Below are 9314 nucleotides of genomic sequence, written 5' to 3'. Positions count from 1 at the left end.
AAAATGTATCTCAAGAGCTCTTTCTTTGTTCTTTGGTATTATTCTTAATGTGGGTAAACAGCTGCCATAATAAATGGAGCCTAACTGCAGGCCTGAGATAAGCCAAAATAAAAAAAGGGAAATAGGCTATTGTCTTCTGAGCAATATATTTTTAGATATATATATTTTAAATAAAAGCATTACATGAAGGTTTATTCATTAAATAAGGCGTTCCAGTGTACATGTTTTTTTACCTACTCATGCAGTGATGTCAAGTACAAACCTGCAGCTGCAGAGCTGCTGAGATGTTTCCTTTCTACTGTGGAGCTTGTGCACCATTTTGTGGCCAAAAGGCAGAACTACAAGTATGGACTACATACAAGTTGATGTGTAAGAAAATGTCTTTTTTTTCTTTAAATTAACTGAATAAATAAACTAATAATAGTCAGCGTGTCTTTTGATATTTATAAAGTTATGGTTTCTCTATAAAGCACACTATTTGTCACAGTGCTTATATGGATGAGTGAAAGATAAGCATTGAATTTAAATGTGTCAATATATTTTTCTTTTAACTAAATCTTTAATACATAAAAGCTTTTGAATGGCAATATAATAAATGAAAATAATAACAAATGTATCTTAAGGCAGTGTATCCAAAACTCATACTTGAATAAAAGTAGAGAAATTGTGCTAAAAATGAAAGTCACCCATATGAATAGTACTTGAGTAAAAGTCTAAAAGTATCTGATATTAAATGTACTCACAAGTACAGGTGAAAGTAGATTATGCATATATTAACATGTATGTATATACTGTATACTAGGTTGACCCATTATTATTTTGATTACCTTGCCGATAAATTAAATTGATTTTAAAATATGCTGCTTTGGCTATGACTGTATAATTTGCAAAGTTACTAATGACTAAAGAAATCAAATAAATGTCGTGGAGTAAAAGTACAATAATTGCCTCCAAAATGTAGTGGAGTGGAAGTATAAAGTAACAGAAAACAGAAATACTCAAGTAAGGTGTAGTTGTAGTTAAGTACAGCACTTGAGTAAATCTACTTCATTACATTCCATCATTGATTTCAGGTGCAAAGATTTTCAGAAAAAATAATGCACACAGTGGACCACAAGTGTATCCACATTTAAGAGAGAGAAAATAAAATACAAATGTAAGCCTCCACTTTAAGTTTGCTTCATAAAGCTGGTCTTTAGTTATCCCATGACTAATGTTTTTGTTTGTTTGTTTTTAATGAATGAGCCACATCAAAAAAGAAGACATTAGATCCCCACTGTCATATCTGGATAAAACATATTGAGGCTTCTCTGGGAAGTGTCTTTCTTTGGTCAATGTCTCCATCTAGAGGCAACATATGGTGCTACACCCACTGACCTGAGAGAAATTCACAGCAATAATTCCCTCTCTTGGCATTCATGTTATAACTTGCCCTAAATGTAAAATTGAATAGGAAACTATATATGTACTGGTATTAGACCTCACTAAACTTTATACCACCTGTGAATTGTGAAGTATTAAGTGGTATTTTTTGGCAGGGTAAGGTTATTTTAGTAAAGCATCTGTTTTACAGGGAGGAATATATTGCACTTGTGTTTTTACTCAATGCATTATTATTGAATTTAACTGATAATATAGTTATCGCAGTATCCAGTCAAGGCTTGATCGATAGTTGGGCAAAGTGGGATGCTGCTTCGGGGCCCCCAAGAAATAGTGGCACTTAGTTTGTGGACTATTTGCAAATGTGTTTGACAATATGCATCAGTAAGGCACAATATAAACTGACTTGTGAAAGGCCCTTAAGGTGTTATACTGTATTTTACAGGAGGTAAACTTGAGGCCATGTCTTGTAAAGGGCCCTTGTATTAAATCTAGTTATTACAGTCCTTTTCACAGCAGAGATTCTGACTTGAATAGACCAAGGCCAGTCCTAATGATCTTTTGCTTTTCTTGCTATGACAAGTGTCACAGTGATTCATTAATTTACCCATTACACCTGTTTGTGTGTGTGTGTGTGTGTGTGTGTGTGTGTGTGTGTGTGTGTGTGTGTGTGTGTGTGTGTTTTGTAAAATCACTTGTCTGAATGTCTCTCATGGACAAGAGCCTTTAATATTTCAAGTTTTGCACAATAACTTGGGGACAGGGAAGGAGGTGGTATGAGCCCCACAGGCCCATTTCCCTCTATGCCCCCCTAGTGGGTTAATCTGGCCCTGCAAACCACGGATATGTTCACATTTGTTCATCATATGTAGGCTACCATACGGATATTTCTACAATATATTTCTACAATGTGTGCCATGTCATTGTCACACTGAGAGGTGGAGGGGACGGTGGTGGAGTAACAGGCAAAAATGCCCCCAAGCCAGTTCAAAACTGCGTTTCAACATTTGTAAGAGTGAAACCGATGGATATTTTTACGATAATTTTCGGCATGATGTCATTGACGGAAAGTTGGGACATCTCCAGCCGAGTTCGTGGCAACCAAAGAGGTTTTAAAACCCAAAACATGATCCAGTTTTTGTGCCTGAACCGAACCAGAACACATCGTTGGCACAACAAAAATCGAAACTTACACAAAAGTTTCAACATATCTGTGGTTTGCAGAAACATAGGCTGCACTGCAAACAGTCTGGCATAGACCCATAATGCAACATTGAAAGAAGCTATCCCTTCACAGGCCTCAGGTTTTTTTTCTTCTAGTACTTTCTAATAGGAATCCTTGTTACATAGTAAGATTAAAAAAAACACAAATATATCAATAACAATGAAACAAATAACCAAAAATATGAGGATTAACGGGGCGCTATGTAACAATTGTAGCAATTTATATGTATTAATCACATATGTGAGCGGATGGTATGGTGACGAGAAAAATGAGACGTTCCCCGTCCTCTCTGCTGCCTAAACAAGCTGCTTGACCATGGATTTCTGTGTGAAGGACTCGGGTCAGATTTTCTGCAACAGTACAAAGGATGTGGCTTTATGCACACTCTCAAGTGCTTCATCTCAGTGTCTCACACTTTAAAATCCTCACACTGACGACCTTGGACAGCACGCAAAGACATTTTAATGCTCCCTGATAAATGATTCAGTCCTCTGCTACTTGAAATCTTTAGTAAACTTAGGAATTTACTTTTTCTCGCTCCTCCGTCTCTGTGAGATCGACTCAGTCTCTGACTCCGCTGCGGGCCCTCTGACCTCCATCCGTCAGCTTCATCCACGGCCTGCTCCGTCGATATCAGATTTCCCACAATGCACCGGGTGTGCACAGAGAGCATGTTTTCTGATCGCATTTTGCGCCTGTCAAAACAAAGGCCACTTACAGCTCTAATAGGAGGCGGAGGATGCTGGACGAGGTTGGTCCTCTTTGTGTGAGCAGGGCAGCCTGCTGACATGAACACTGGCTGACTCATAATAGCCTCACATTGTCTGCTTTGTGTCTGCTAACTAACAGACGACGGGACAAGGCTGGAGCGATGTATCGATCGATTGATTGATTGATCCGCCTGAGGAAACGCACGAAGCGCGACTCGGAACCTGAACTTGATCGAAAGCTCAGTTTTTCCTCGCAGGCTGCCGTAACTTCATGATGATGCTGCAGCCTCAGAGGAAAACTTCCAGACACTGTTCAAAGGCAACTTTGATTTATTATAAAATACATTTTTATTCACAGTGAAACGCATTATAATAACCACCATTAATAAATAGTTAATCTATAGTTAATTAAACTTTAATTAATAGTTATTTCACTGTTAACATACAATGAAATGCTTTATAGACATTTCATTAAGCACTTGTTTATTGTGCAATTATGGCTATTATATAGTTGCGATTGATGTTTATAAACCTTTAAAATTGACTTATAAATGGTTTATAAAGCATTTCATTATTTGTTAATAGTGGGATAACTATAACTCTACCATTTATCAAAAATGGGTATTATAAAGAGTTACCAGTTCTCCTACAAATACAACTTTATCAGAAAACACAGAAAATATACTCATTGTTTTGAGTGCTTTATTATTGATGGTTGATTATTTTCCAGTTGTAGCTCTTTTGCATGTTTTATTTTCGGTCATTCTTTCTTTTACTTTTCGTGAATGTTTTTATAGCTTCGTTCTCAGCTGTCTCACCCGTCTGTGTGTTTTTATGGATGCAGCATGGAGGAATCCAAATTCCCACAATTAAGTCATTTTATCATGATTTAGCATTTGCAGACTAGATTTATTTAAGTAACAGAAAGCACTGAAAGAGGAGGGAATCACTAACAACAAAAAGTAAATTAATGATATTAAAAGGGCTATTATATCACAGCCTATTAGTGCAGGTTCACAAGTTAAAAGGTGGTTTTGACAAGAAGCCTCACTGTCAGCTGAAAATGTTCAAAATGGCAAAAGTATGTGGACACACACTCCTCCTTTTGTTCTGCACGTGGAAGGGTTTCGGCTCATAGGTTGTTCCATTTAGTAGAAAATGTAAAGCTCACACTGATGCTTCAGAAGAGGGTGCGTTTCCAGTTTCGTGGCAACAATTTAAAGAAACTCCTTCCCTCATTTATCATGACTGGTTTCCTGAGTTTGGTGTGTGGTGTTTGACACTGTGGGTGTTCGGCTGTCCACATACTTTTGGCCACGTGGTGCACAATACTCTATGTTTTTGTCCTTTAAGAAGTGTTTTTGAGATGACTTTAAAAATTGTGAAAAAGGGTCGAAGAAAATTGTCAATCCGCAGAGAAACCAGTGTGAAAATAACCGAAGTCGTGGATCTCTCAGACGATACAACACACAGGGCTTAATTAATGCACCAACTAAAAGTCACATCACATTTAAGTTTTACCAAAAAATGTGGCATCCTGCTGATCTGACTGATGAAGAAGCAGATTATTGATGAGCGAGGTGAGTGTGTGCAGGTCGGTGTCTCTGTCCGTGGTGCTGAAAGTCTCCTGCAGAGTTTCAGTGATGAACCGGAGGATGAACAGACCCATTCACACGAATCGGCATTTATTGACCCTGAATTTACTGAGTCTAAATTTTATTTGAAGCGAGGGACACGAAAGATGTCAACCTCTTGATCCATCTCAGAAAGCCCGTATTGTTTCTGGGAATTTGGAGATTTCAAAGTCTTACACTCGCACACAAACTAAGCCTGTGTTGTTGTCCAGTCAGTATTTCAATGGTGGATATTTCAAAAGGTTTTCAAATGCAAGTCTGTTAAATTGAAGGGTTTTCGTATTCCTATTTCACTTCGGCTAGATAGCCTCGATAAATATTTACACAATGTGCAGTAAAACTTATTTTGGTGGCCTGGATTGTAATAGTATTTCTGAAATACAATTATTTATTTTGTCTTCTATTTAGAAAATCAGCTAAGTCCCAAAGCAGCGAGCTCCTGAGAAAATTGGGAAATGTTCAAACTAAAAATTAAAAAATCTGCATTATTTTCAATATGTCTTGTTTAGGTTTGATATACTCCAACAGGACAATAGACCCATAAACTGCCTGCATATTATCCTGCATCTTAATTTGAGTTTTGTTTGGATTAAAGCTGCTGGTTAGGAAAGCTGCAACAACTTCTAGGACCCCTCGTACAGAATAGTAGAGAAATCACACGACCACCAGGGGGCGTCACAGACATGTGGTGTCTATTTTTCAGTTCATCATGATGGCGATGCTGTGAAGCCCCTCAGAGGAAGAAGCAGCTACACACGATAAATGAGATTGTCTCTTATTCCTGGAAGAGAAAATCTCTCCGATGGCGAGTAAAAGGTCACAATAATATTTCACTAAACGCGCACACAGAAGCCTGTAAAGAAAAGGCTGCTGTATATTTGCAATGTTGGGGGAAAACACAGAGGGGATAAGGGCAGATTTGAAATGAATATTTTGTTATAAATTCATGGCCTTCGCACAATGAGCTGACAGACATGCGGCCCCTGATGATTCCTCTGGTGCTCGGAACAAACTATTTTGATTGCGAGCTTTTCCAAAAGATCACCCAGAGAGCTCTGGTTTAATCTTGTAAACAACAAACAATAGGGGGGCTTTAAAAAAAAATAAAAAGGAAAAAAAAGTTATTGGAGTGCGTGGAGGATGGAGAGTGCTTTGGTTGGAGAAAAAAAAACGCAGAGGGTGGAGAACAAAAGCCCTGCTGAAAAGGACAAGTTTCCCCTGCTGAGTGACCTCGACCACTTCAGGAAGCGTGGAGAGGGAAAATGTGACGGACAGTCTCAGAGTTAGCCCTCCTCTGTGGCACTTCTGTGGCCTTATGCAACTGTATTTATTTATTGGCTTCAAACAAACAAAGTAAATAAATAAATAAAGGCTTCGAAGCACAGACAGGGATATTTCTTCTGAATATTAAGGACACTGAGGGCTGATTTTAAAGACAACCAAAGCAATACCGGAGTGAAGAAATACTCATGCATTCAAAAAATGTAATCAGACTACAGAAGTAGCATCAAATAGTCAAAAGTAGAGTATATCAGAAAAATACAGTGTGTATTATGTCATCATCACTAACGCTGCATTGATATGATCTATTAATACATATTGATTCAGTAATTGATTTTGCACTCTGTGGCCAGTTTAATAGGAACACCGGTCCATTACAACAGCTCCGCCATCACGTCTGTAAATTCAATCATTTATTACTGAGGCCATAGTGGAAGGAGGCTGTAGTGGACTGCATTATATTGAGGTGTTTCTCATTTTTTTCTGAATATGAGACACCTCTGAATATAATGCAGTGTAGAACAGCAGCATCACTAACTAAAACATATTATTTCTTTTAAAAAACAGACTGTTACAGGCATCATAAAGTAAACTTTACAGCAGAGCAGGTGTATCAGAATACTGGTGAACCAAATAAAATAGTGTAACTTGTACACGTACATCAAAATTGCACTGAAGTACAGTGCTTGAGTACACGTACAGTTATATTAAACCCCTGGAACGATCTGCAGAGTGTCAGAGTATAAAAATAAACTCCCAGATTAATAAACACACATTTTACTGTGGACTGTTTGAACAATTCAACCCCGGATTACGTTCAATGACAACGTTTGTGGGCTGACACTGTCCCTCGATTTTGGATTTTGAACTGGTGTCTCGTGCAAACATCTGCATTTCCTCCTGAAAGTCAAACACTGAGCTACAAAAACGAGCATAAACAGACATGCACGCTTATTGTTATCATGGAGGATTTGAACGAGCAGTTTGATTCCGCTTTAATTCGTTGTTTAGCGTTTTTAAAACCAATTTTATAAGGATTGTTCTCCAGAAATTGTTTGAGGCGAACTTTGACTTTTGAATCTATGAGGCTGCTACACCATTGTAAAGTTTAGACGACCTGACAGGCAGAAATCAGGTTCAAGGCAGCAGTGTTGCAGGTAAAAGACCTGCTGCTGGAGATCATCTCGTCCTGGTTGCAAGTAATTAAATTCGCAATATATAGGCCTGGTAACAGTGGCAGGGAGGTAGTCGACATATAACTGGGGTGAAAAAGGTTTTCGAAGATCGAGAGGTGACACTTAAAGAGCGGATGCTTCAAAATAAAGTTGCTTGACTCCACCATCTCTCACATTTTAAAAGCTGGAAGAAAACCTCTTTTTTAAATAAAAAAAAGGAAGTTAAGGGTTCGTTGTCTGCACATGTTGAAGATGCAACTTTGACAGCTTCACCTTCACAAGTTTGTCACGGCCACTTAAGAGTAGAGGGGGGGGGAATTGGACAAGGCCGTTTCTGCAGCATCCCGTATATGTGACCTTCTCTCTGTTTTGCTGCACATTGAATAAAATAACAGGTTATTCCTTATGTTAGCTACGTCTCCCCTCTGCCCGGTAAACAACTCGCCTTAGAAATATTTTTTCTAGGACTGTTGGAAGAATGTAAACACTTCAGTTGTGAAGCAGCATTCATATCATATGTCATATGTAATTACTTGGTATGTTTAAATATAGTCTAATATTTGTTTTTAATTGTTGTTGTTTGTTGCGTAAAATAAAGTATTTAAACTGTTTGGGGCTTTAACAAAAAATATCAATCTCATCCAATCAGATGCAGGCATGCTCTGCAGACAGATACCCAGGCTGTCATGTCTGCCCAGACATTTATACTGACATACTTCAGCACAGTGGTGCACGCGGACAGATTCAAAGCTATAAAGACGTATAGCCAAGGCTGCAGCCTGCCCTTCAACACATATCACAACCAGAGCTGAAAGAGCCTCGGAGTTAATCGCACTTATCTGACAACCTTTAAATTGTCAAAAATACTCTGTGGCTGAAATACCTGGTGAAGTAAACTCAGTCCACCATAAAGTCAGACAAACAAAGATGAAATGGTTTTTTTTCTCGCTCTCTCTCCATACAGATCAGGTCAGAAAGGAGAAAAGATGTGGCCTGTTATTTCATTTAGCTCACCAACTGTATTTAATCATTTATGAAGTGACTATGAGTGGCCTACTACTAGTCAGAAAACAATCAAGTGGATTAAATCCTTTTAATAGGACGAGCCATGAGCGCGCGCACACACACACACGCTCAAACACACACACACACACACACACACACACACACACACACACACTGGAGAAGTTGTGATTTCCGTGCTCCAGACTACCCTCACAGGAGTCTTTTCTTTGGAGAGGGACCCGCGGTCGCTTCCCTTTACAAAACAGCGGCAAGGCCCCTTTTGTCCGAGCAGGGACCCCAGACCCATCATTAGCACTGATTACCGCTGACCAGTTTGACAACCTTATTGACTGCGAGAAAGACTTTTTCATCTAGTCCCCCCGGTCGTCCTTATTCTCAATAGAAACGGAAATATTCAGCCATTTTGTCCCCGTGGTTTTGAAAGAGGAGCAGCGAAAATAAAAAAAAAATAAAAAAAGGAATCACCCCTCCCCAACTCCATTTATTTCCCTTCACTTGTTTCCTCTCTCTGTCTCTCTCTAGCTTCTGTGTTGTTCAAGCTGAAAGGCTTTTGTCTGTTTCAGAAGTTACTGTAGCCTAATTAATCGCAAATTGGACGAAACCAGGTGTCTGTCCCATCAGTTGGAAAAGCTCGACTTTAACTTCTGCTTCAGTCTGCTTTGCTCTCTCACATGAGGACTTCACCGTGGGCTGTTTGTCCATTTATAATCCCGCAGAGATGTTTGGGGAAAATATATCTTTAAATGGATTTACAGATTTAAGCTTGGGAAGATGCTGCAGAATAAATAAAAACAAGAATAATATCAGCAAAAAAAGGAGAAAAATAAGAGTGGCTTTACAAAACGAAAGCACAATTATAGTTGGAATATTGTGCTGAAGTGTG

Source organism: Pagrus major, chromosome 16 (genome assembly GCF_040436345.1).
Source record: "Pagrus major chromosome 16, Pma_NU_1.0".
In the NCBI taxonomy this organism is placed as follows: domain Eukaryota; kingdom Metazoa; phylum Chordata; class Actinopteri; order Spariformes; family Sparidae; genus Pagrus; species Pagrus major.
The sequence above is the reverse complement of the archived record's forward strand: the minus strand, read 5'-3'. Positions refer to the sequence as shown.